The sequence below is a fragment of the Gopherus evgoodei genome, chromosome 23 (assembly GCF_007399415.2).
Source record: "Gopherus evgoodei ecotype Sinaloan lineage chromosome 23, rGopEvg1_v1.p, whole genome shotgun sequence".
Taxonomy (NCBI): Eukaryota; Metazoa; Chordata; order Testudines; family Testudinidae; genus Gopherus; species Gopherus evgoodei.
In genome coordinates, this window is record NC_044344.1 from 15,257,072 (window position 1) to 15,269,072 (window position 12,001).

Genomic DNA, 12,001 nt, shown 5'->3' on the forward strand with positions numbered 1-12,001 from the left:
AAGGATTTTTTGAACCATCTCAGAGCGCTGGCCCACTGTCGTAAACAGATAGAGTACGTCTACACTACAGAATTATTCCAATTTTACATAAACCGGTTTTGTAAAACAGATTGTATAAAGTCGAGTGCACGCGGCCACACAAAGCACAAAAATTCAGTGGTGTGCGTCCATGTACCGAGGCTAGCGTCGATTTCTGGAAAATTGCACTGTGGATAGCTATCCCGTAGCTATCCCATAGTTCCCGCAGTCTCCCCCGCCCATTGGAATTCTGGATTGAGATCCCTATGCATGATGGTGCAAAAACAGTGTCGCAGGTGATTCTGGATAAATGTCGTCACTCATTCCTTTCTCCATGAAAGCAACGGCAGACAATCATTTCACGCACTTTTTCCCTGGATTGCTCTGGCAGACGCCACAGCATGGCAACCATGGAGCCTGTTTTGCCTTTTGTCACTGTCACAGTATGCGTACTGGATGCTGCTGACAGAGGCGGTACTGCAGTGCTACACAGCAGCATTCATTTGCCTTTGCAAAGCAGCAGAGATGGTTACCATCCCTATTGTACCATCTGCCATGCCATTGTAAATTGGCGATGAGATGACTGTTATCAGTTGTTCTGTACCGTCTGCCGTGCCATTGTAAATTGGCCATGAGATGACGGTTATCAGTCATTCTGTACCGTCTGCTGCTGTCATGGGTGCTCCTGGCTGGCCTTCGCTGAGGTCAGGCAGGGGCGCAAAGACAAAAATGGGAATGACTTCTCTCCTTTATGTTTTATCTAAAAATAGAGCCAGTCCTGCTTAGAATATGGGGCAAGTGTACTAGAGAACCAGAGAGCACAGCCGCTCCATGTCAGATCCTGCAGAAATGATGAGCTGCATGCCATTCTAGGGAGTGCCCCTGCAACAACCCCACCCATTGCTTCCCTCCTCCCCCAACATTCCTGGGCTACCATTGCAGTGTCCCCCCATTTGTGTGATGAAGTAATAAAGAATGCAGGAATAAGAAACACTGACTTTTTAATGAGATAAAATGAGGGGGAGGCAGCCTCCAGCTGCTATGATAGTCCAGGCAGGACATTAAATGGTGGGGCAGAGAGGAGCCCAGCATCCCACTGCTATGATAGTCCAGGCAGTACAGAATCTTTTCTTTAGACATGAAAGAGGGGGACTGATGGAGCTCAGCCCCCAGTTGCTATGATGAAGACAGATACCAGCCATTCTGTACCATCTGCTGGAATGACCAGGAGTCATTCCTATTTTTACCCAGGAGCCCCAGGCCGACCTCACCGAGGCCAACCAGGAGCACTCACAGGATGATGAGGACAGCTATCAGTCATTTTGCACTGTACCATCTGCCAGAGGGGAGGAGAGGAGAGGGGAGAGGATGCTACTGTTCAGTGCCACAGCACTGCATCTACCAGCAGCATGCAGTAGACATATGGTGACATTGAAAAACGTCAAGAAATGATTTTTTCCCCCTTTTCTTTCACAGGGGGGAAGGGAGGGGTAAATTGACGAGATATACCCTGAACCACCCCGGACAATGTGTTTGACCCTACAGGCATTGGGAGCTCAGCCAAAAATGCAAATACTTTTCGGAGACTGCGGGGACTGTGGGATAGCTGGAGTCCTCAGTACCCCCTCCCTCCTTTCATGAGCGTCCATTTGATTTTTTGGCTTTCCATTAGGCTTGTCACACAGCACTGTGCTGTGGATTCTGTTTCATAGCCTGGAGATTTTTTTCAAATGCTTTGGCATTTCATCTTCTGTAATGGAGCTTGGATAGAACAGATTTCTCTCCTCATACAATGATCAGATCCAGTATCTCCCGTACGGTCCATGCTGGAGTTCTTTTTAGATTTGGGACTGCATCGCCACCCAGGCTGATCAGAGCTCCATGTTGGGGAAACAGGAAATGAAATTCAAAGGTTCGTGGGGCTTTTCCTGTCTACCTGGCCAGTGCATCCGAGTTCAGATTGCTTTCCAGAGCGTTCACAATGGTGCACTGTGGGATACCACCCGGAGGCCAATACCGTCGATTTGCAGCCACACTAACCCTAATCCGACATGGCAATACCGATTTCAGCGCTACTCCTCTCTTCAGGGAGGAGTACAGAAACCAGTTTAAAGAGCCCTTTATATCGATATAAAGGGCCTCGTTGTGTGGACGGGTGCAGGGTTACATCGGTTTAATGCTGCTAAACTCGGTTTAAACATGTAGTGTAGACCAAGCCATAGTTAAGGGTTAATGCCTCTTTTACCTGTAAAGGGTTAAGAAGTTCACCTAGACTAGCTGACACCTGACCAGAGGCCCAATAAGGGGACAAGATACTTTCAAATCTTGGTGGGGGGAAGTCTTTTGTTTGTGCTCTTTATTTTGGGGGTTGTTCGCTCTTGGGACTAAGAGGGACCAGACATCAACCCAGGCTCTCCAAGTCTTTCTGAACCAGTCTCTCATGTTTCAGACTTGTAAGTAACAGCCAGGCAAGGCGTGTTAGTTTTATTTTTGTTTTCTCAACTTGTAAATGTTCCTTTTTGCTGAGAGGATTTTACCTCTGTTTGCTGTAACTTTGAACCTAAGGCTAGAGGGCGTTCCTCTGGGCTATATGAATCTGATTACCCTGTAAAGTATTCTCCATTCTGATTTTACAGAGATGACTTTTACCTTTCTTTCTTTAATTAAAAGCTTTCTTTTTAAGAACCTGATTGATTTTTCCTTGTTTTAAGATCCAAGGGAATTGGATCTGGACTCACCAGGAATTGGTGGGGGAAAGGAGGGGGGATGGTTAAATTCTCCTTGTGTTAAGATCCAAGGGGTTGGATCGGTGTTCACCAGGAACTTGGTGAAAAAGTTTCTCAAGGCTACCCAGGGAGGAGAAGGTTTTGGGGGGAAAGGGGATGTTCCAGACACAGAGGAATCTGGATGGTGGCAGCGAACCCAGATCTAAGCTGGTAGTTAAGCTTAGAAGTGTTTTTGCAGGTTCCCACATCTGTACCCTAAAGTTCAGAGTGGGGGAGGAACCTTGACACCCACGCTGTCTGGTGTCCTGTTGCCAGTCGTTGATTCTTCAGAGGAAGGCCAAAAAAACCCCAGACACCTGTGGCCCATTGTGCATGGGATGGGGAGTGTAAGCGTGCGGGACTCGCCCCTGCAGCACCTCCTGCTGGTTATATCAGGGAATTAGCTCCAGCGTCCTGGAGTGCCCCCTGCAGGCTGGTAATCCACCTTACCTCTGGGCCCCGCATCCTTCCCAGACCCGGTGCCCTGTTATCTGGGGTGCTGCCCCCTGAGAGTAAACTCTCAGTCTTAGGGTCTCCCCTCCCCAGGGAATCCCCACCCACTATCCCCACCTCGCCTCAGTATACAGCTACTGCCAGTCATAGTCTGCCCCAGGGTGCGGGGGCTAGACGGCAGTATCAGCCACTCATCACTGGCAAGGTTGGGTTTGGACCTGCTGGCTTTGCCTACCCCTGGGCTGCCCTCTGCAACCCCCAGTATCTATTAGCCCAATGCTAGGCCACAGCCTGGGGCTTTCCAGGCTGGATCTCCCCAGCTCCTTTGCCTTTCCTCAGCCCTGCTCCACTCAGGTACCCTGTCTCTAGCTCCCTGCAGCCAGGCCCATCTCCCTCTACATCCAGAGAGAGACTGTTTGCTTGAGCTCCTGGCTCAAGCCTTTATAGGGCCAGCTGGGCCCTAACTGGGGCGTGGCCCCAGCTGAGCCTGCTCCACACTCAGCCTGGGCTGTTTTCTCAGCCCTCTAGCCCTCTCTCAGGGCTGATTTTAACCCTGTCAGAGCTGGAGCGGGTATCCACCCTGCTACAGGGAGGGAGGAATCCTTCCTGATCCCCGCAAGCACCCAGTTGACACCCTCAGACCTTGTCTAAGCAAGTGCATCTCTATTGACTGCAAAAGGTGCCACCCCACTTACTGTAGGGTGGAATTGGATCCAGCAAGAGCAAAGGAGATGGTTGTTATTGCTGAGCCCAGGGAATGGTGAACAATCTCTGTTCCACTCCCTGTGCACACAACAGAGCTCTCTGACATGCTCTTCCCAGGCCCAGCAGCGCTGGGCTACGACGAGGCTCAAGTGGAGTACCCAACAAATAAGGTGGAACCAAGTGATAGTCCATAAGAATGTCACCAGTGGAGCGGTGCCCACAGCAGCTCACCTGCTTGTGAAGCGCATCGACCGCATGCCAACCTCTGGTTCCTGGCACCATGATGCTGCCTGGGGCTGTTTCACTTGATGCTCCATCTTGGTCCTGTGCTCTGATGCCCATGCCCCATCTCTGCTCACTTGCCTTGCAGCCATGCCCTTGCTGTCCTGTCCATGTGGAGCGCACAGTTTGGGGACGGCGGGAGGACAGAGCACAAGCGCCTTTTCTGAGGACAAGAGCTTTAGTAGGGTTCCAAAAGCACTGGACAGTAGAACTTCCACCGCTCTGTCAGTGAGGACAGAACAGCCAGGAGCTTAGGGAGGGATGTAAACCTTCCCTCTCCAGAGCACTGTGCAGCCTCTGACTGATGAGATGTCAGAGCTGGGTCGCGGGCAGTCAGTCCAGTGGCTAGAGCCAGAGCCATATTTCAGGAATTGGAGTCGTGGGTCCATCTGAGGTCAGGAACCAGTGGCCAGTCTCAGGAGCCAAGGCCAAGTCAGGAGCCAAAAGTCGGGGCCAGGAGATAAGGCTGAGGTCCCGGTAAGAAACAGGAGACAAAGCTGGGTCAGAAAGCGGGCATCAGAGCCAGGAGGGAAAAGGAAAGATCAGGAACCAGAAGCAGTGCAAGGAAGCAGGGTCTGTACCAGCAGCTAGCTGGGGAACCACCTAGTTGCACAGACAAACTTCCTGTAGCCACTCCAAGCTTAAGTAGTATATCTGGGCCAATCAGGAATGGCCTGTCAGTCAGGCCCACCATGGGTGGCATGTCCTATGGTGTGGGCTGATAAGGCTCATGACCTGCCAAGTGCTTCCACTACCACAGCTGTTAATGCTAGCATGGAAGTGGTTGTTCCCTGGAGACTCTGCAGACCCAGATTCTAGACCTGCTGCTCCTTACATTGTGGCCACCCTGTGGCATTGCTGGGCTTCTGTGAAATGCTTCTATGACAGCAGGGACATGTACGTGTTGGGCCAGTTACCAGGACTGCTCCTCAGGACCATACCCATCCCAGTCCACAAGATTCCATGATTTACCCTGCTTTATCTTGGAGCGCCATATGATCCAGGCTAGGTATTCCTTATGGCACTGGGAGAGGTGGGATGCACGTGGCTGGGAAGCAGGTTTCTGTTGAATGGTTTCAAAAGGGAGATATGGAAAACAGGGTGTATTTTGAGCAGCCTCAGCAAGCGGAGTTTAACAGTGACAGAGTAAATTAGTAAACCATGTCTAGTTGGCAGCTGGTAGCAAGTGGAGTGCCCCAAGGGTCAGTCCTGGGGACGCTTTTGTTCAATATCTTCATTAATGATCTGGAGGTTGGCGTGAATTGCACCCTCAGCAAGTTTGCAGGCAAAACTAAACTGGGAGGAGTGGTAGATACACTGAAGGGTAGGGATAGGATACAGAGGGACCTAGACAAATTAGAGGATTGGGCCAAAAGAAGCCTGATGAGGTTCAACAAGGACAAATGCAGAGTCCTGCACTTAGGTTGGAAGAACCCCATGCACTGCTACAGACTAGGGACTGAGTGGCCAGGCAGCAGTTCTGCAGAAAAAGACCTAGGGGTCACAGTGGACAAGAAGCTGGATATGGGTCAACAGTGTGCCCTTGTTGCCAAGAAGGCTAACGGCATTTTGGGCTGTATAAGTAGGAGCATTGTCAGCAGATAGTTCCCCTCTATTCGACATTGGTGAGGCCTCATCTGGAGTACTGTGTCCAGTTTGGGCCCCACACTACAAGAAGGATGTGGAAAACTGGAAAGAGTCCAGCGGAGGGCAACAAAAATGATTAGGGGGCTGGAGCACATGACTTCTGAGGAGAGGCTGAGGGAACTGGAATTGTTTAGTCTGCAGAAGAGAAGAATGAGGGGGGATTTGATAGCTGCTTTCAACTACCTGAAAGGGGGTTTCAAAGAGGATGGATCTAGACTGTTCTCAGTGGTAGCAGATGACAGAACAAGGAGTAATGGTCTCAAGTTGCAGTGGGGAAGGTTTAGTTTGGATATTAAGAAACACTATTTCACTAGGAGAGTGGTGGAGCACTGGAATGGGTTACCTAGGGAGGTGGTGGAACCTCCCTCCTTAGAGGTTTTTAAGGTCAGACTTAACGAAGCCCTGGCAGGGCAGGGGATTGGACTAGTTGACCTCCTGAGGTCCCTTCCAACCCTGATATTTTATGATTCTATGATTCTATGAGTTGGAAAATCTGAAATGGTCTGAGATATCAGACAATCAGCTCTTCTGGCCTACCATGAATTCTGTGCCTGCCTGTCTTTGGTGATCTTCCGATCATTTGTAGGCTTCCTTTGCCTCTGCCAAGTGTTCCTTGATTTCTTCATGGATACGGTGGATATGCTGAACCAATCACAGGCTGCTGAGGTGTGGGAGGCAATTGGGAGTATGGGATGAAATCCCTAATTGGTGAAAAAGGAGCTTTGGCTTGTGGAAACATGGTCAGCATTGTTATGTGCGAACTTGGAATATGGGAAGAGAGTGGATTGAAACAACACTCCAGCACTCAGTTTACTCTTTCTGTTTGACTGGCTTTGGTACACAGATGACATGCAGATATGGATGTTTAATAGTTGGAGAATCTCGCACCAAAAACTGGAGATGAACTGGGACCCTCTGTTAGATCTTATGTGGTCAGGGATGAAAGACATATGCAAACAGAAGTTGAGCTGTGGCTGTGAACAATTGGGCACAAGGGAGGAAGTGTCAACAGGTCTACTACCATGAGCATAGTGATATAGCCATTGAATTCAGGGAGTTCTTTGATAAAGTCCAAGGTGATCATTCCCTAGGGTTGAAAGGGTTTTTTTTAGGAGCATAAGGGTGCTGAGGGGTTTTATGCACAAACACATATATAGCAGGAGTTGATATTGGTCCAAATATTTGTCTACCTCCTGGGACACCAAAAAAGGTGAGAGATTAGACATAAGATTTTTGAGTGACTGGAATGGCACACTGGGGACATCGTGGCATATCTGGAACACTTCTAATCAGGGGCACTTTTACAGGATGTAGATGCAGCTGCTAACATATCTTATTCCATCTATCATGGTATGCAGTCTCTTGGTATTACTTCTGGGTTGCTCTGGGGAGGCTGCAACCTTCTGAGCCAGCAGGTCACTTTGGGAAGCCAGCCAGATCAGAGTAAGGAGATCCTGTTGCATTGCAGCATTGAGGAAGTTATGGGGTTTCGGGAGGAGGGACTTTTCGCCAGGTAGGGATTTCTTCCTCCTTGTAGTACTCCCCTTTGCGCAATAGGATGTCCACTTTGCCATTCTTGGTTTCCAGTTGATACACAGTGGCAAAATCAAAATGGGAAAAGAATAGTGCCCAACAGAACTGTCTTTGGTTCAGGGCTTTGGTCTTGTATAAATAGTCAAGGTTCTTGTAGTATGTGTATAACTATATTGGATACTGCCCCCCTCCTCCATCCCCCTTGAGGTAGTGGCATCACTCCTTAAAGCTGAACTTGATTGTGAGTAGTTCTTTGTTGAGAATCCTGTATTTTTTTCCAGGAGGACAGCTTCAGAGAATAATAGGCAAATAGACGCAGTAGGTGTTAGGGCCTGCGGCTCTGGAAAAGTGCTGCCTCAAAAGCAACTCTGGATGCATCAGCTTCTACACAAATGAGCAGGGTGGCTCTACATGTACCACTGTGGGACCCTCAGTGAAAGCAGCTTTGAATCACTAGAAAGAGAGCTGAGCCTCAGATATCCAGGGGAACTTGGCAGGCATTCAGAAGAGGGCCATCAGGGGTGGTATGTGCCTCAAGAAGTCTGAGATAAAGCACTGATAAAAGGTTGTGAAGCCTGTGAATCATTGTACCTCTGACACTCCATGAGGTTATCCATGGATAACCTCTCTCTTTTTGGGATCTACTGGATGCCCACTGTGGAGAGGATGTACCTAGGAACACCAGGGATGTCTAGTCAAATGAGTAGGTCTCAGGTTTGGTGCACAGGCCATGTTGCTGGAGCCTCTGTGGTATGGCCCAGATATGCTGGTCAGTCTGTTTTAGTCCTCTGAGAAGATGAGAATATCATCCAGGTTGGCTACCACTAGACTCTTGGTCTAGAATATCCTTGAATATGTTGTTAATTAAGTTCTGAAAAGTAGTTGGGGCATTAGTGAGGCCAAATGGCATGATTGAATATTCAAAGTGTCCATGGCATATTTGGAAGGTGGTCTTCCACTAGTCCCTTGCTTGGATGTGTACTAAATTGTAGGCCCCTCAAAGATTCTGCTTGGTGAACACCTGAGCAGATCATATGCGGTCCAACGGTTCCAAGATTAGTGGCAGGGATTATCAGTCTCAAACCATCACTTGGTCTAGCGCTTGGTAGTCTACTCATAGACCTTAAGGTCCGAAGGAACAATCATGATCATGTAGTGTGACCTCCTTCACTTTGCAGGCCAGAGAACCTCACCCACCCACTCCTGTAATAGATCTCTAACCTCTGGATGAGATACTGAAGTCCTCAAATCATGGTTTAAAGACTTCAAGTTACAGTGAATTCACCATTTATACTAGTTTAAACCTGCAAGTGACCCATGCTCCATTTAGTGGAGGAAGACAATAAACCCTAAGGCTCTCTGCCAATCCAACCCAGGGAAAATTCCTTCTGTCACAGAGTGTGTGGGGGGTCCGGTCCTACACCCCTCTTCCTGGGACCCACAGTGACTCTCAGCCAGCCAGTAAAACAGAAGGTTTATTGGACAACAGGAATGCAGGTTACAGCAGAGCTTGCAGGCACAGTCAGGACCCCTCAATCAAGTCCTTCTGGAGTTTCAGGGTGCTTGGGTCCAGCATAGGATCCCCTGAATTCCCCTCATCCAGCCCCAAACCGAAACTGAACTGCCCCTCCTCCACCGAGCCGATTCCTTTGTCCAGCTTCCCAGCCCAAGGTGCTAACCCCCTCCCCCCTACTTGGCTCAGGTTACAGGCTTAAGGATCCTGTCCCTCACCTAAAGACATCCCCAGCTCTCCCATCCCCCATGCAGACAGCCCCTACTCCATCACACCTTCCTGACCCCAAATATGGCGATCAGTTAGACCTCGAGCATCTGGGCAAGCCCCAGCAGCCAAATACCTGGGAAAGGGACCCATCTCTTTTCTTTACAGAAAGAACAGTAGTTCTGGCAGGAGATGTTGAGTGATAGCTGAATCCCTTAGCTAGGTTCTCCTGGATATACTAACAGAGGACTATGAATTCCAGCTCTGACATCACATAGATCCAGCCATATGGAACTTTGGCTCTGGGCTGCAAGTCTATTGAACAGTTGTAGTCTCAATATGGGAGCTGTGTATCTGCATTACTTTTTTCAAAGATGTTGGCATAGTCTTGATATTTTTTATGAACATGGAGGGTCATTCCTGAGGAGCATATACTCTGGCTGATGACTGCGGCATGGGGTCTAGACAATGCTTGGGTTGCTGTTGTCTGGCAATGAGACCCAGGGTCCAGGGATTTGTGGTCCACAGTGCAGAGGTAGACCGGCCTGCAGTATGCAGAAGAGAAGATAACCTTTTGCTCTCAGACGGATGAATGGATTGGTTATGCCAGCCAAGTTATGCCAAAGTTCAAAGGGAAATGAGGGCAATGGATTATACTAAACTGCAATACTTCTTGGTTTCCCTGTATCACAGCCTCTGTTCACAGTGACATGGTCTCCTAAGTCACTGGTCCTGAGGACAGGAGGGTCCCATCTATTGTCACCACAAAACCAGGTGTGGTTTCTGTTGGGACAAGAATTCACAGAGCCCAGGCCATCTCTGCATTCATGAAGCTGTCAATGATGGCCCACTGTGGGGAATTCTCTGGGCCTTGCCTGGGATATACAGCTGAACCAGCAGCTAGTGGTGTGGTGAGTCTTAGTGACCCAGGACAGGTCCCAGACAGAGTTTGGGAGGCATTCCAAGGGGTAGCTCTGAGGTTTTTCGCAGGTCTAGCCCACCTACAGGGCCTGGGCTCATTTGTTCTTGACCCCTGCGGAGTAAGGGTTCTTAAGGGACAGGAAGCAAGTGTGAGGCACACCTTACTATAGTAACAGAATAGATTGCTGAGGAAGAAGAACCATGATGATGTGACAGTCAGCCACCTTCAGGTCAGGTCCACTTGCATAGCCTCAGGATTCTCGTCTGGAGGTGTTGGAGTGGGACCGCTCTTCTCCTCTCTTTGCTCATGCAGCCAGTTATCAATGTGAACAGTCAAGTCCATGAACGCAGTTAAATCTGTGGAATCCTTCACCTGAGCTAACACATGTTTGATCTCTTCACTGAGCCCTGCCCTGAACTGGCACATCTGGGCTGCCCCATACCACTCGGTACATTCAGTGAGCTGAGGAAACCAAATGGCATATGTGGTAGCCGGCCCTGAAATGGCAGCTGTGGCTGAGTGGGTGAGATGGAGGTGGCTAAAGATGGTAGAGAAGGCTCTTAGGAAGGCATTTGCTTTGCTGCCCTGCTCCAGTATGGGAGAGGCCCAGTCTAAGGCAGGCCAAGTGAAGGGTTAAAATCCATGTGCATTTTATATAACAACCACTCCATTGGTATACGGATTGTGCCAGCTCTTTCTCAGACCCAAAGTCCAGAGTTTGGTCAAGAGACCAGAGGCCTAGCAAATAGTGATTAGCTAAGAGAAAGCTGGGTAAACAGATAATTTTGTTTTGCTAAAATAGGCCTGGTCAGCAAATTGCCAGGTGTTGGAGCTAAGAACTAAATAATTGTGTCTTATTCAGAGTTGCAAATTGAATAAAGGATCCCTGTTCCTATTGTGTCAATTTCTTCTGTAGGGAACATCCTTCCCACAGATCCAACCTTGAGTTTATTAAAAGTTGGTACATGTCAGTATAAGATATGACAGCCTCCCCTCCCTTCCCAAGGACCAGTGCCTGCCTTAAGACATAAAGGGGACAATCTTTATTGCCATATAATTTCACTGTTTCTTTGCTTTAACCCCTAGGAATGTACCCGTTGGACAATCAGAGGAGTTACTCCATTTCTTTGGACCCCAAATCAGAATTCAACATATATATTTAGTACTAATAATATTTTATCAAAGTATTAATTAAATGTTAACTTGAGAGCATGGGCGGAGACATTATGTAACCTTTGAACCATTGGCTAATGTGCTATCTTGTCTTGCTGCAAAACCTATCCCAGAGTGTGGAACTGCCTACCCCATCACTTTCCCCTACTCATGGAAAACCTATATATTCTATTGTAATCAATTAATTGACAGTGTCTCTGAGCCAGGTGACACTCTGCCAGCGCTGTGTGTAATAAACTCCTATGCTTGGCCTCTACACGGCATGGATTTATGTCCTTCACCCAGTCTAAGGCATCTCCCAACAGCAGCCTTATCACCATCCCCACCTTGGCCTGTTCAATGAGGAAGGCCTGAGGACAAAATATGAAGAGGAAGCAGACTGGTTTATGATGCCTCTGAACTTCTGCTGGTCCCTGTCAAACTGTTCAGGCAAAGGCATGGTGGGGCCTTGTTCAGGGACGGGCTAGTGCCCCGAGCTTGGAATGCAGCATTTCCCACCTGCACATGGGTTACCTGGTCACACCAAATTTTATTTTCTGAAACATCTGCATCATTCAAGCACGTGGAGCCTGATTTTCTGCCTATATTTAAACAATCCACTCTGGCATATCCAGAAACCATTAGGCTTGTCTGGGCGCTGAAAAGCCATCTTTCCATCGCCAGGGCGTTGGATGCGGTAGGGTTAGATGGTCTGGGCAAGCTGTCAGAGCCAGGTCATGGGCCGCCGGCCTCTTGGCTAAAGCCAGAGTCAGACATCAGGAATCAGAGTCGTGGGTCAGTGTA

At 48.8% G+C, this 12,001-nt stretch overlaps 1 protein-coding gene across 1 annotated transcript in view; it reads right to left on the reverse strand.

Annotated features, from left to right (window-relative positions):
* Positions 1 to 12,001, reverse strand: part of LOC115639235 (vasoactive intestinal polypeptide receptor 1-like) — a 58,391-nt gene that overhangs the window by 22,899 nt on the left and 23,491 nt on the right. The gene's annotated exons all lie outside the window — the stretch shown is intronic.